This window comes from Balaenoptera musculus, chromosome 3 (assembly GCF_009873245.2).
Source record: "Balaenoptera musculus isolate JJ_BM4_2016_0621 chromosome 3, mBalMus1.pri.v3, whole genome shotgun sequence".
In the NCBI taxonomy this organism is placed as follows: Eukaryota; Metazoa; Chordata; class Mammalia; order Artiodactyla; family Balaenopteridae; genus Balaenoptera; species Balaenoptera musculus.
In genome coordinates, this window is record NC_045787.1 from 46,810,130 (window position 1) to 46,826,533 (window position 16,404).

At 39.7% G+C, this 16,404-nt stretch overlaps 1 long non-coding RNA gene across 1 annotated transcript in view; it reads left to right on the plus strand.

Annotated features, from left to right (window-relative positions):
- The window catches only part of LOC118893055, a 118,501-nt gene that overhangs the window by 4,649 nt on the left and 97,448 nt on the right, over positions 1-16,404 (plus strand). The window contains exon 2 of the long non-coding RNA XR_005019402.1: positions 12,181-12,369. This is a non-coding gene — a long non-coding RNA (uncharacterized LOC118893055). The remainder of the gene's footprint in view (positions 1-12,180; positions 12,370-16,404) is intronic.

The window sequence follows — 16,404 nt, forward strand, 5'->3', positions numbered from 1 at the left end:
TAGAGATCTTTGAAAATGGGGTGTGTATATGCAGGCTAGATGCCCTCTCTAGATATTTCCCAGCTTTATGATTCCCAATGCAGATTGCAAAAGAAAGATTAGATAGCAGATGCTTCTCTTGTTGATTATTCCTTGCTGCCTGTGGCCTTTTCTGCACGTTTAAGAAACATTTCAGTGTGTTTGAGTGATATGTATTGCTGCTTTGGGTAGTTTATAGAAGTCTTTTCACGTAATACTAAAAATTGGGTGTTTCTGCTTTTTTAACACTGAAACTATTTACAATTCTGTATCTCCAGAATGTACTATACATACATATGCAGCAAACTAATTCCCTGTAATTAGAGGGCACCCTTTTGGAAGGGTAAAGTTTCCAGTAAATTCTGAAGCCTTGGGTTGCAGTCCTGTTAAAGTGAGAGACAGTAAGCTTTCCTGCTGAATCTAGAAGTTCAAATATTAGGCTTATCCCTGAATGATGTAATAATATTAGCCATGTCAAGTCACCTTTAATTTCTGTGCTAGAGTCCCCTGGCCATTAAATAGGAGTTGCTGTCCAGTTGAGAAAACTAATCCATGTATAAGAATCCTTCAGTGTATATAGCTGATTCACTTTGTTATAAAGCAGAAACTAATACACCATTGTAAAGCAATTATATTCCAATAAAGATGTTAATAAATAAATAAATAAATAAAAAGAATCCTTCAGTGTCAAAACAACGTGTATTGCAAAAGCAGCCCCTAGCACCATCACCTTTGCTGAGTAACATTTTAATTTTATACATTCCACCTTCACCTAAGCAAGCTACTTGAAGTAACCATATCAGACATAACCATATTTGCTGTATGATATTGTCAGGTATGTTGTCCTCTGTGTCATACAGTGCCCTTTATATAAAGTCCCATATAAGATATTTTAGAATGATATTCTTTTTTTTTTTTTTTTTTTTTTTTTTTTTTTTTAAATTTATTTATTTATTTATTTATGGCTGTGTTGGGTCTTCGTTTCTGTGCGAGGGCTTTCTCCAGTTGCGGCGAGCGGGGGCCACTCTTCATCGCGGTGCGCGGGCCTCTCACTGTCGCGGCCTCTCTTGTTGCGGAGCACAGGCTCCAGACGCGCAGGCTCAGTAGTTGTGGCTCACGGGCCTAGTTGCTCCGCGGTATGTGGGATCCTCCCAGACCAGGGCTCGAACCCGTGTCCCCTGCATTGGCAGGCAGACTCTCAACCACTGCGCCACCAGGGAAGCCCTAGAATGATATTCTTAAAAAAAAGTTTTGGGAGCCACTTTTTCATAGGAAGAATTTTGCCTCTCTTTGATTTGACCGGAAGCTCAAGAGCCAAATTTGAAATTCATGTTTAACATCCATCCTGACTTGCATACTTGCATTTCTTTTTGAATATATTTTTCCTAGGACAGATAATCTGTACCTGTCATTATTTTATATGTTCATGTAGTAAGATTCCTCCAGTCCCTGGTGAAATAAGGCACAGTATACTATGCCTGTAGATTAAGCGTTTGAAACCCAGAACATTACAAAAATGTTTGATATGTAACAAGTAGTTATTTGCTAGTTAAATTTTTCCACTGCTTCTAACTTTTATGTTTATTTTAAAATATTGTACTATAATCATATCATTCAGAACTAGGGAACATAGGAAATCATTGTGTGGAACTGCATCCCAAAGTCTAATTCTGAAAGCTATCTTGTGCCTTTAATAGCCCTCAGAGTATAATGTGTATATTTGGAATCTAGATTTAGAAGTGAACAAAAATTTACTGGTGCCAGGCTATAAATATAGTTCCCTAAACCATCATTTAGACACATATCGTAGTCCCAAATTCATAAATTGCTTTTGCTGAGTTCACAGTTTATGTTTTTACACTTTAAGTCAGGAAGTGAAACAGTCTGAAATCCAAAAACTCCTTTCTGATTCACATATGTCCCCTTGAAGTGTAATAAATAATAGTGGTGCATATGATGAGTTTCTAGAGGCTTTGAATTTGGAGTTTTTCTTAATTTTTAGAATTGACCTTGATCAACTAATTTTCTGTTCTCTGTAATAAGATAATAATAATACCTGCCTTCATACAGAAAGTTGGACCAATGTCCTCCTGAGATTCTTTTCATCTCTAAGTTTCAATATTCTATTGTAGGACTTAACTGCAGTTGTAGACTTGTATTATTAATGAGTATAGGTGTATAAGAATCTGACTTAATCTCTTGTTCTAGGTTCATATTTGATCATGTTGTGTGGACCAAAGAAATCATTTAATATTTTTGTGCCTAGGTTCCTGTGTCCATAAAGTAGAATTAATAATACCTGTTTTTTGCAATACTAACTATTTAATAAACATGTAGCCTCCTTTTTTATAAGAGGTTGAATTCTATAGAATTCATTTGTAAATTGATTGTTGGGAGCTTACACAGATTCCCAGGGAATTATGTTATAAATAGTGGTTATTTATGGCTATTTGACACACAGCATAAGTGGAAAGAGTGTCTCTGCATAAAAATGGTAGAAGATAATTCTCAATACTAGTAATAAAATAGTAAAAATTAAATGAATCTTTGATCCCTTGTACCGCAGTAAGATTTTATAAAAAGTGATAATGATTGTAAATAGTGAAAATGAATTTGTCTGAGTCCATTTTTTTTTCAAGTTTTTATTTCCTACAAGATGTGAATGCTTTGTCAGCACTTTCTGACCATCTTACCATATATGCAGTCCAGGAATCACTGTTTGTTGCAGTTGTTTTCAAGTCTGCTAAACCCTTTTATACCACAAGAAACTAAAGCTACATATGGGTCTATAAATTATTCATGTGTGTATGCAATGCATATGGAATATATTCATATACAGTAATCTGTGATGTGCCCCTCTCCCCTCCTTACTGTCTGTAGAATGAAGTACAAACTCCTTAGAGGAGTGTAATGATTCCTACCAGTCTGGTCCAACCTGCTGTGTAAATTTTCGACATGATAGAGGACCATTTATTTCAGACCTCTACAGCTCTAAGAGATGCCTTCTTACTGCAGTGGTTGACATATAGACTGGAACCAAACTACCTGGTTTGAATCCCAGCTCTGCCTCTTGCTAGGATGAAGAGATGGCTATGAGAATGCACCTCACAGACTCCCACTATAAGGAGCTTAATTATCCAAGGGCCCCAGCTGCTGTGCTCAGAAATCCATCACTACGTTTGTGCTAACTCTTTGCTTCTCTCATAGCTCCGTGACTGAGCGTAGTAGAGATACTAAGCCCTGCTTCTGGGAGACAGAAGACTCCTCTCATGGCCATTGAGGGGTCAGGGACTCCTCCATTGTCTTGCCAAGCCTCCCATAGGCTACACTGCAGTCTAGGACACTTCTACCCAGTCTTCCTCCCCTCTGTCTTTCACTTGGGGTCAGACTTGCATCATGGTGTGACAATTTACCCAGTCTTGCCCAGCTCCTTCCCCATTTTCTCTCACAGATATTTCCTCTAATAAAAATCTTACACATTTAATCCCATCTTGGCCTCTGGGATGGTAAAATTGGGATTCAGAACAGGTTCATTACCTGGCCAGAAGATGCCACCCTGGTGGGTAGATGGGGCACTCACCACCCCTGGCATAAAGTTGCAGATAAATTGTTAAGGTTTCACCAGTGTTGACTTGAGACAATGTCCTAGTGGAGGGGAACTGTGGTAGGTGTGATTATGCAGGTATTTGAAAAATATGGGAGGAATAATACCTACAAAGAAAGAGTTGGCTGATTACTGCTAAGTTGTATTGGAGCACTGCTGAAGGAAAATGAGAAACAGAGCTGTTAACAAGCAGTTAACAGCTAAGTGTGAGAGCTGTAGAGCCTCTGTGGTAGCTTATGGAGAGGGCTTTATCACCTGCAATTGAAAGACAAGACTTGGTTGAACTACAAGCTGAAGAGCCAGCTAATTGTTGGTGTCAGCTCCAAAGACATTTGAGCATTGAATGTTTTGCCAGGGTGGGTCTGTTAACATGAAGGTGGGGAAACCTGGGATCCTAAACATGAGATGGGGTCATCCAATGGATGCCCCATGACTCCTTCTGGACTCTCAGGGCGTGCAGTGGTAGTAGCCTTTCTCTAGTGAGAACTAGCGTATTTGCTGTGCTGGAAGATGCTGGAGAAGCCCCTTGCCCCCAAGGCAGTAGCCCTCCTCCCCAACACTGCCCTCCTCTTTCTTTCCCGGCTGTCAAGCCAATAATTAATTAACCAATAACAAATCCAGTCACTGGTAAATCCCAGCATAACCCAGCTGGGACATGCTGGGCCTGATAAGGAAGGAAAGAGACTATTCTCCTAAAAAATTGCATGGTTTAACTGACATTACTGGCAGGAACCAGGAAAGGACTCCTGGGATTGGATTTTAAAGGTGTTTTTTCAAAGGGGCGAGAATATGAGATTAGATGAATAAGAATTCATTGACTTGGGCGCACTTTCTCATGTATGGGGGATTTAACACCCCGGCAAGAATTCTGCTACAGACTGAATGTGTCTCCCCAAAATTCATATGTTTAAACCTAATCCCCAATGTGATTTGGAGGTAAGAGGCCCCAGAGAGCTAGCCTGTCCCTTCTGTCACGTCTTCACGTGACACAGCAAAGAGACAGCTGTTTACGAACCAGGAAATGGGCTCTCACCAGACACCAAATCTGCAAGCACCTCCGTCTTGGACTTCCCGGCCTTCAGAACTGTGAGAAATAAAAGTTTGTTGTTTAAGCCACTCAGTCTGTGGTCTTCTGTTACAGTAGCACAGACTAAGTCAGACCCTAGTGTTCAGGGGAAACTTGCTAATGGGATGGCTTTTAGAAAAAACAGCCAGTTCTCAGCAAAGTGAAAAATGTCTGAGTAGTACTGGCAGACTATAGAGGAAGGAATAAAGAGGCTGAGCAAAGTGGGCATGCCAGAACAGAAGACCCATCAGAGGATTATGCTCCATGGATGTGCCCAGAGGATACACCATTCACCCAAGGCCATCAGGAAAGCAGTGGTGAGAGAGGCACCAACATCACTAAGAAGTCTGCAGGCCAGGGATGGAGGTAAGAGAAGCAGCCACAGAGCTGGCTCATTAGCATCCATGGGAATAATAGAGCCCTGAAGAAAAAGAGGCCAGGTGGTGTTGCTTAACTGGCAGAAGCTAGAAGGCCACAATTACCATAATGACTGGCAAGGTCATTGCAGTCAAAGGAGCTTGACTCAAAAGGAGTTGTGGAGATGGCTAATAGAGAATAGTCTCCCTAGGGGGAAAATAGATGGGCAGTCCACAAGGGTGCTCATTAATGTCTGTTACTATAAAAAGCAAGAATAGAGGAGCTGGAGGCTGAGGGCGGTAATTGCAATAAAAAGTCATGATCCCTTGCTTGGTTCCCAGACCTAAGACAATTTTCAGATCCAGAACTGATATATGAACAGGTTCCTAGGAGGAAGAACCCTACTACACCATGGCAAGTACATAAATGCATGACAATTCTTCTCAAAGGACTCTATGGCTATCTGAGTGACCATACCCTGGGGAAAGAATAATCGGGTATTTTGAAGACTATTGATCACAGGATCAGCATTGATGTTTATACCCAGAGATGTAAAGCAACATCACGGCTTTCCTGTTAGAATGGGAGCCTACCAGACCAGGTATTCTTGCTAAAGTTAGTCTCACAGTGGGCACACTGGGTCCATGGACCCACCCAGTGGTCATTTCCCAGTCCCCAAGTGCATAATTGGAACTTATATTTGTGGCAGTGTGAGTAACTGCTGCAGTGGGTTCCAGGTCTTTGGAGGTAGGAGTTATCATAGTGGGGACTGCCAAATGGAGCCCTCTGTAACTTCCCATCACTCCTTCCAAGATAGTAAGTCAGGCAAAATATTGTATCCTAGGGCAATGGTGAGGATTAGTGCTTAACTAATCCTTTAAGACCTAAAGGACACAGGGGTGCTAATCCCAATCCTAATTTTTTGATTTACCAGTCTGGGCCCTAAAGAAACGGGATGGATCCTGGAGAATGACTATAGACTACTACGGATTTAACCAAGTAAAGACCCTGATCACAGTGGCCGTTCTGTGCTGGACTCTGGTAGAACAGATTGAAAAAGGGCTCAGATACATGGTATATCACTGATTTGGCTATACTTTTTTTTTTCCATTCCAATTGGAAAAGAGTATCAGAAACAGTCCACATTCATGAACAGTCAGCGATATTCATTTAGACTGAATTTTGCCTTGGGGCTGTGTTAACTCTCCCATCCTGTCATAATATGAAGAAATATGGACCACTTAAATATCCCTCAGAACACTACTTTGGTCCATTTTACTGATAACATCATGCTGATTGGACAGATGAGCAAGAGGTGGCTAGTATGCCGAAGACCTTGGTAAGATACATGCACTCCAGAGGATGGGAGATAAACACTATGAAGCTTCAGGGACCAGCCACTTCAGTAAAGTTTTTAGAGGTCCAGCGGTCAGAGGAGTATCAGGATATCCCCTCCAAAGTGAAAGACAAATTGCTGCCTCTTACAGCCTTTACCACAAAGAAGGAGGTAGGGCACTTTGTAGGCCTCTTTTGCTTCTGGAATCAGCACATTCTACAACTAGGAAAAATGCTCTGGCTTAGGTACCAAGTGACATGGAAGGCTGCCAGCTTTAAATAGGGCCCAGAACAGAAAAGGGCTCTGTGACAATTCCAGGCTTCAATGCAAGCAGCCCTGACTAACAGTTGGACCATATGATCCAGCAGATCCTGGTGGTGTCAGTGATGGGAAAAGATGTGGTGTGGAATTTATGGCAAGTCTAGTGGAAGAATCATGACACAGACCCTTGGGATTCTGAAGCACTGTCATGCCATCCGCAGCAGATAATTGTGTGCCCATTGAGAAGCAGCTCTTGGCATATCACTGTGCCCTGAAGAGACTGAACACTTGACCACAGGACACAAACCTGTCTGTCCCCCCAGTCCCTATCCAACTGAGTGACAGATTTTCTAACTCCATCATTGCATCTATATTTATTTGTTGACATTCTAATAAAAGGAAATGTTTCCCTTCTCCTTCACTCATTTATAACAGATGGATTCATGGATTCTTAGTTAACATTAAAATCCATTACCATCATTATTTATTTTGATGTTCTCAGTGTCCTAGATTTGATCAATGGGAGTGCCAGGATGTGTCTGTCCTCTGTGTGTCAGGAGCCCCAGATGTGTCATGTCCTCATCATTCTTTAAGCCCTTTCTTACTTTTTGGTACAACCAGATGTTCTCAGCTCATCTTTTACTTTCCCTGCCCCAGCCCTGGAATCAATCATTTCTTCAAGGAGCTCTGCTTTCTTTTCGTGGAGAATGGTATCCAGGAACCATGAGCTGAGTGCTAGGTTTGCTCATTGCTCCTCGTGTGTCATTGCTTGCAGTTCCTCTCAGCAGACGGATATGCATACAAGTATCTATATTTATCTCTGAACCTATCAAAAACTACCAGGTTATACTGATACCTTCAATTCCAGTCTATCACTACTTTTTAGTCTTCTGTTTTTTCATATTTGTAACTCCATCAACAGAAAGAAACCTGGCTACCATTTTCCTCAGTATAATTTGCTCAAGGTTAGAATGCGTGAAAGGTAGTTTTAGAATGGCTAACTCATACTACTGTGGAAAAAAAAAAAAAACTTACTAAATTTTTAGATGACCCGTCTGTTTTCAACCAGCCTTTCAGTTTGGCAGCTAAAAAGCCACCTTTTAAGTAAGATTAATCAATTCAAACTTAAGCCCCGTATAAGTATGTCTAGGCCATGAGTACTGAATGGCTCAGGGAATGAGTGGTTAAAGGGCTTCGACAGTCCAGGTCACTAGCGTTAATCCTCATGGCTGCTGTAACTCACAGTGGTTGAAACAGAATTGTTTATGTTGGGTAATAGTAGCTGATCATGGCTTTATCTTCCATGTCTTAGTAAAATCAAGTCATGAAAAATTGCTGCTTCAGCTAAAGGAAAGGGTGGATTTCCCCTCAGTGGTGCTCTTTTATCTTTTGAAAAGCAAACTACATAGATTGTTCATAAGTCATTTCTGCCCATGTATAAAGTACTTAAAACACAATTTCTCAGTTACATCTTTTATAACCTTGCATTATGATCATACCCTTTCTAAAAATCACATCAGGTTTTATGGGCTACTAATATTTTTGAACAAATATTTAGGAAATGATTCAAGGAGAAAGGTGCTATCAAAGGCAGTACTCTTAATCTGGAAGGCTAGCACTTTCTGCACCAAAAACCAATTGATTTTTGGGAGATGGCATTTTGTAGTTGGAATACAAATTAAAGTTTAGGATTTCGTGTAAATGTGCTGTCCATATCAGGTTCAAGGATGCAAGTCATTTGTGCCTTAACACCGATATTTTTGCTTTTATTACGTTGTATTGTTTTACTAAATATTGTTAAGCCATTTCAATTTGCCATCTTAGCATTAAATGGTGAGTAGTCTGAAGACAACTGAAGTCTTTCGTATTGATGGGATCTTTAAGGAAAGCTTAAAGTTTGGTTATTAAGATCAGTATTCAGTATTGTCCAATACATTGGCTTTTCCCTCAAAAATATGAAATAAAATTAAAATTGATTACTCTGATCAGTGTAAAGTCTGTGCATTAACTTGCCTTTTTTGCTTGGTATTTTACCTTTAGACTTACTGTTGCCTGCCCTTCACTAAAAACAAAATTTATGTTAAATACTTAAAGTGGCCTATTTTCTGTGAATTTGTATGACTGGGAAGATGTTCGGGAAAAGAGAGGAGCAATATCTTTGAAAAACACATTGACATACTTCATAAGGCTGTGTGAAGGCTGGAGTCATGCAAACTGACCTCCCTTGATATTGTCTTGTATAAATGGCCTTAAATTAATATATCTATAGTTAGATAATAAAACAAAAAATATAAATTTATTATTAGAAAGTATACCTGTCAGTTTACTTCTGGTTCATCTCTGTCAAAGCAGGTTGGATCAGTTTTACAAGGAAACCAATGATGTGCATACTCCTAATGTTAAGGCAGTCTGGTTGGGATTCCTTTAAGGTAGGTTAATTTTTAAGCCAAGTATCATTAAATGTCTGTGGTAGGCAGCTTCTGAGATGGCTCCCAATGATCCCTACTTCCTGGCATCCATGCCCTTGTCGTTATTCTCTCCCACTGAGTTTGGGGTAGACCACATAACGTACTTTTGATGAATAGAATACAGCAACAGGATGGGATGTCACTTCCAGGAATAGGTTACAGGAAGATTCTGGCTTCCATCTAGCTCACCCTCTCCTGGCTCTCTCACTTGCTCACTTTAATGGAAACAGATTCCCAAGCTGTGAGCTGCCCTATGGAGAGGCAGGGGAACTGAGGAGGGCTTCTAGCCACCAGACAGTGAGGAACCGAACCCCGCGATAACCACACATGTGGACTTGGACGGAAGTTCTCCTTCACTGTCAAGCCTTGAGATGATGGCAGCTGCAGCTGACACCACAAATGCAGTCTCCTGAGAAACCCTGAGCCCTGCTGTGCCCCTATTCCTGACCAAGAGAAGCTGTGAGATAATCAGTTTTGGTTATTTTAAGATTTAAATATGGGAGTAATTTTTTACTCAGCCATAGATAATTAATACAGTGTCCTTTTAAAAAATAAAAACTCACAGGAGACCCTCCAACTTCATGTTTTCTTGGTGCAGTTTTAACTAGCATTTCCTGAGAAATAATTTAGCACAGTGGTTTTCAGTGACTAACAACATCAGAATCAATAGGGAAGTTTAAAAAAAATTCAGGTGCCTAGGTTTGCCCTCAAAAATTCAATTCCAATTGGTCTGGGGTAGGATCCAAGCCTCAGTCTTTTAAAAAATTCCTCAGGCAATTCCAGTGAGTAGTTGAAGAATCACTGATTTAGTCTACATCAACGTTTTAAGCCCTTCTGAGTGCCAGGCGTAGGCGATATAACATTGAACAGGATAAGCAGCTCACCCTTCATGCATAGGTCAGGAGAGAAGACCAACATGTAAACAAACAGTGACAACACTGTGGCAAACCCTCTAGTAGAGTTACGTACAAGGTGTATAAGAAGCACAGAAAAGGAAACACCTAACTCAGTCTGATAAAGTCAGAAAGGGCTTGACAGAGAAAAAGCTAGTCAGCAAGAACATAGCAGGGGGGAACATTACAGGCAAAAGAGAAACAAGAGTAAAGGCACAGAGTTGTTAAAGAATATGTGGGGAGATGGTATGTTCGTGTTTGAGTAACATGAACTCCAGAAAAAACTTCAGAAGGGTAGGGAGGAGTGTTGACAGGACACAAAATTAGTGTACAGAAACCAGTGAGGCTGAGGACGTGACCTCTGGTGGTGGTATAAGGGATGGAGGGGAGGATTAATTTAATATTCAGGGTACATAATGGATGGGACTTGGAGGTAGGCACTGAAATGCAGAAAGAGGAGCCCATGATGACTCCCAAGTTCTGGCTTGACCATTGTGTGGGTGGTAGACTGTAACTTTGGCAGCAAATATGGGGGAAGCAAAAGCAGAAGACAGGGAAATGAAGAGCTAGTTTCAAGACCTAAGTTTAAAGACTCAGAAAAAACAACTGGTTGCAGTTGGCACTAGAGATGAACACCAAATTGCCATGTCACTTGCCAAAAGAACACATCTTTGTGGATGATTTTGTGTATTGGGAAATAATCGAGAACATAGCTTCTGTTTCGTCTCTGTGTGCTTTGGTGATTTGCAGTCAGCTTTCAGTAAGACTGGGAAGATCTTGAGAATTAGCTGTATTCGCTTTTAGAAAGCGTTGTATTTCACTAAGCCAAACAAACCTTTAAAATTGAACAATAAAGGCTGCTTTTTACTGTTGATTTTTGTCCATTGTCTACAGTTCACTCTATACCACAGGCTTCTCCTTGGGAGCCTTTACCCCACTTCCCACTTACGTGAGTAATGCCTTGGTTTGCCCAACTATTAGTAGAATTTTGAGCTGACATAAGATTACATTGTGTCATGAGGTGGGAAGGTTCTGATGTTGACATCCACATAGCTTCATTATGATCTGGTCATTGTTTTAATTTCAAAGGAGCAATACCTTCAGCTCAGTACTGCAGTCTATTTAAGGCATGTTAACCCCATGTATCAGAGTGAAATTACATGTTCTTACTATGAATCTCTGACACTGTAACGTGCTTTCCAGTGTCAATCTACTCACCTGTTCTGGGTGCTTTTTTTTTAAGGAGCAAAGATATCTAGTATCCCCATTAATCACTATTGATAAACTGACATTTTTAACTTTTAAAACTATTTTCTTTCCTCTCTAGTCTGGACATATGCCCCCACAGGAGGCAGAGAAGCCACAGGGAAATAAAACTGAATCTTACTGTGAAAGGAAGAGATTGCACACTTGTTGTCAAGCCTGCCTTGAGGCTGGTGTAAAAAAATGCTGATGTCCGCATAGCATGTATCTCTAAGTAAATCAAACCTGTAATTCAACTTGGCTGCCTCTAAGTCATTTTGATTCTTGCCAACAAGAACATTAATGAACTTAGTATCTCTACAGGTTTATTCATGTGTGAGACCCAGTTCCTTATTCCTCATTCCAGCAGCTGCCTTTGCTCCATCTGATAAAGTGGGAAGTTGGAATAGGTCACACAAATCCAGATCATTCCTTAAGCACAGATTATTGTAGGCAGTGTCCTCTAAGTCTTCTGTCTGGTTTTAGGATAGAAAGCAATAAAGTTTCTAGGACTTGGATTTGAAAAAAAATCCATACCCTAGTCATTCTTGTCATGAAGAAACATTTTATGAAATTCAGCTTATTCATGCCTTTATTCTTCCTAGTTTTATTCTCCTTTTGACAATGATAAATAATTCAATTGTATTGTACAGGGTACAGTTGTGGGAGTATTCCAGAACACATAGTACTTCCATGGATTTCCCAAAATGGCATGAGACATATAGGAAGTATGAGAAAATGGACATGAATCTAATTTGTCAAAAAAATTTTAAGATTAAAAACATAAAAGAATATAGACCATTTGTTCCCAAATTTGGCCACACATTAGAATCATCTACGTCTCTTTAAAATTCCAAAGCCCAGGCCGCATGCAGACCAATTAAATCACTTTCTGGAGGTGGGACACAGGCATCAGGAGTGTTTTCAATCCCCAGGTGATTCTGATGAACGGACGAGCATGGGGACCACTGATCTCGACAACTCTGTTACCTCATGACTTCAAGAAAAGCCAACTGCAGCTTCTCCTAGACTACCTGCTCTGCCCTCGGTGGGAGGTTCTCTGCTCTGCAGCTTCTCCATCAACTTTGTCAGCTTTGAGCTTAAGCAAGGCCACTGCATGAGAGGTAATTCAATCACTGAAAGGCAACAATTAACAATCAAAGACCACAAGTGGATATAAAATAATCGATTCCAAGTTTTTTAAAATTATTGATATTTGCTGAAATTTTTCCTGATAGCCAAAGTTTTGTGTCTCAGATTTTCCTATTCCATTTTCATACACTGATAGCTTCTTATGCAGTTAGTTTTATGAAACTGGTCCACTAGGGTGACTTTTTTTCATGCTTTGGGTGATTGTTTTAGAATTCCTTCTTTGAATTAGTAATCTTTAAAATATCTAACTCAGAGGGAGCTATGCATTGAATGAGAATTGTTTGTTTGCCTTGTTTAACACAGTTTGACACAAAGATAAGTGTTTAAAATTTTATTTTCTATGTCCACATAGCACATTACTTAAGCAATCACTGGCTGTCCAAAAACTGAAGGAAGCTTGATTTTACCTTTTTTTTTAATTGAAATATAGTTGATTTACAATATTGTGTTAATTTCTGCCGTACAGCAAAGTGATTCAGTTATACATACACACACACACACACACACACACATTCTTTTTTTTTAGCTTGATTTTAAATATAACAACAGCTGTATACTCATAGATGGTGAATTTCCATGGTTGGCACCCTTTATCAGAACTCAGAACTCCAGCATTTGTACAAATAACCATGCTGGCCTATAAATATTTTCTTAATTAATTAATTGATTTTTTGGCTGCGTTGGATCTTTGTTGCTGCACGCGGCCTTTCTCTAGTGCAGCGAGCGAGGGCTACTCTTCATTGTGCACAGGCTTCTCATTGCGGTGGCTTCTCTTGTTGCGGAGCACAGGCTCTAGGTGCGTGGGCTTCAGTAGTTGTGGCACATGGACTCAGTAGTTGTGGCTCACGGGCTCTAGAGCGCAGGCTCAGTAGTTGTGACGCACGGGCTTAGTTGCTCCGAGGCATGTGGGATCTTCCCAGCCCAGGGCTCAAACCCATGTCCCTTGCATTGACAGGTGGATTCTCAACCACTGCACCACCAGGGAAGTCCCTGGCTATAAAATTTTAAAGCTAATATTATAATCTGATAAAATGATGGTTTTGCTATATGCTTATATGAATCTTGAGAGAGATTAATTAAAGGAAATAAAATAGCAGTTGAAGCTGCTGGATGGTTGAAATTATCTGAATAAGTGTGATCTTGACTTTAATGAATTAACAAGCTTCTTGCTGTAAGTATTTAATTAATTTTAAACCACATTTGATTTAGAAACTGTTTACACTTAATTTATGGTCTAGTGTTCAATTAAAATCATCTATACTATTATGTGCAGGCTCTAGATCCTATTCTTGCATTGGTTATGTCACTCTTTGGTCACTGACTACCACTGAGGAGTAGAAAAAGGAGGCATATGGCTGTGATCTTCTAATTTCTCGTAATATTTTTCAGGTGGAACCTTGAGGGAAAATGTTTGTGTAGAAAATTCATGTTTTTTTACTCAGATTTTATTCTGTAAGGAATCGTTTGGGAGGGGTGATAGAAACAAATGAGAATGCATGTTTGTCTAATTAAAAACAAAAGCCTGGGATGTTGCAGTTGTTTCCTAAAATCACTTTTTTCATATGAAGATTTTGGATAAGTCATTATTAAGGAAACTAAGTACAGCTGTGGTATATTGAAAGCACACCAGCCATGGACTCAGAAGGCCTGGGTTTGAATTCCAGTTGCTTACAAATGTAAGGAGGATTATTTTTATCCCTCCTCTGTTAAAATGCTTTTTTAATATATGAAGTTTAAATATGGTCCCAGAACACATTTGTTTCTGCTCCATGAAAATAGTCATATACTGTATGTCAGTCTTTTTTTAATTAATTAATTAATTTATTCGGCTGCGTCGGTCTTAGTTGCAGTGCAGGGGCTTCTCTTTAGTCGTGGTGCATGGGCTGCAGAGCATGCAGGCTTAGTTGCCCCATGGCACATGGGATCTTAGTCCCGTGACCAGGGATCGAACCTGCGTCCCCTGCATTGGAAGGCAGATTCTTTAACCATTGGACCACCAGGGAAGTCCCTGTATGTCAGTTTTTAAATTTCATTATAAGTGAGGGAAACCATGGTATATATAAGCCAAATGGTAACTACTTCCAACATAATGAGATTTGATTTTGAAATATCTTAGAATTTGTATTTGAATATGAGAGATATTTTGGGAAACTCTAATTCAGTGTGACCCCATTTATAGCAGTGATATTGGGGAACAGGGTTACCAGTTATGGTCTGTACCTCTTAAATCATGTTCTTATTGTATATAGTTCTATTTGGGGAAATATCCTTTGACATATAGTATTTTGAGCCAAGTAATGAGCTACAATGTAGACATACTTAGGTAGAATAATTCAACTTCATTATAAGGTTGTTCTGTAGCTCTTTTTCCTTTCTTCCTGGCAGAATGCATTCCTAGTCTCCTTATTTAAAAAAACAGCAATAAAAGGAAGTAGTAACTCAGGGTGAAATAAAGCACCAGCCTAAAAAGATTGCTTATCTTTGCCAGGCTAAAGAGAGGCAAATAATTATTTTGCCTTTAAGGCCTTGATTCTGGTTGTTAGATTAAATAGACAGTGTTGGCCACATGTGACTTGAGCAGAATTGGTTATTTTACCAAACTTTGGATCAAGGTTTGCTTGAAGTAAGCTGTGCTGTGGATAAACCTTTGGAAGATCAAGAGTGAATTGTATTGCCCTCTACATTGTTTCCACCAGGATATTACGTGGGAGTATTGATTTTGAAATTTAACTTATAAGAGCGCAGATCATATTCACGTATTCTTAAATGTAAAATTGATTTTGACCTACCCAGGAGCTATACAATAATAATGATCACAGAGGGGAGAACAAAGTTGCTGTATTTTTCTGTGCTCCTTTTAGAAAGTGTATCCTCCTGGAGCACAGAGGTGGGCAGTTGGTCAACCCAGTTTCCTTCTGGTGTGACATGTTAGAGTTGTATATTGTCAGTCTTTTAACCAAGATTTGTATGGGGATCATTGCTGAAAGAGGCTTTGAGGATGTCATATCACCAGTATTCAGGTATTGTTATAGGTTTCATCCAGGGCAGATGAAAAGGTAACACAATTACCTAGTGCCCAACTAATTCAGGAGCATGGAGAAAAATAGGTTGATGAAGGCTTAACTCAAGTCAGGTAACTCATATTATAGGTGGACACGGCTGGGTTAGCTCAGGGTTTTTGTTGAGTGTGTTTTTTTTTTCCTTCAAAGAAGCAGACTTTTTCTAAGATTAGAATCAACATTGCTGGCAGAAGCAGGAAACTTAGGGGCAGGCCATTAGGTGTAAGATCAAAGTACAGCTTCTGTGTCTAAGCTGTAAGGACAGGAAGATACCCATTTTTCTCAAGAGCTGCTTCAGCATAGTTATATCAGTAAGTTATATCAATAGACAAAGGAGAAAATAGGAATATATACCTGCAGTTCCACCATCAGCCAAAAAGCCACATAAGTCTTTCAAACTCTCAGATAACATTCATGACAAGGAATGGTATATTTTGGTGTACTTTTAAGCCCTTATCGCTTTCATTTTTTAGGTATGTTTGCGCTCTTTTGTGCTCAGCAGAAGCCGGGGCGAGGGGGATGACAAGAGAAGTCTAATACAGAATCACTCTTCTTTTTTTCTCTTGAAACCAGTAGAGTTTAGTGTATGTATTATATACACACATGTATGTATATATGTATGTATTTAATATTTAGCATAGTAATCTGTGGGTTTTTTAGATGTGTTTTATTGTGAAGTATAATATACTCATAAAAAAGTGATAATGTGACATGTACAGTTTACGAATTGTTCTAAGAGTAAACACCCCTTGTAACTGCCACCTATGGTGAAAAAGAAGGAGGGGGAGGAGGAGTAGGGGAGGGGGAAGGAGGAGAAGGAGGAGGAGGAACAGGAGGAAAAGGTGGAAGAGGAGGAGAATTAGAAGAATTAGAATTTCTTCCCAATCAGAACCTTCTCCCCACACTCTTCCCTGAATAAGCTCTAGTTTCACTTTTTATGTGATCATT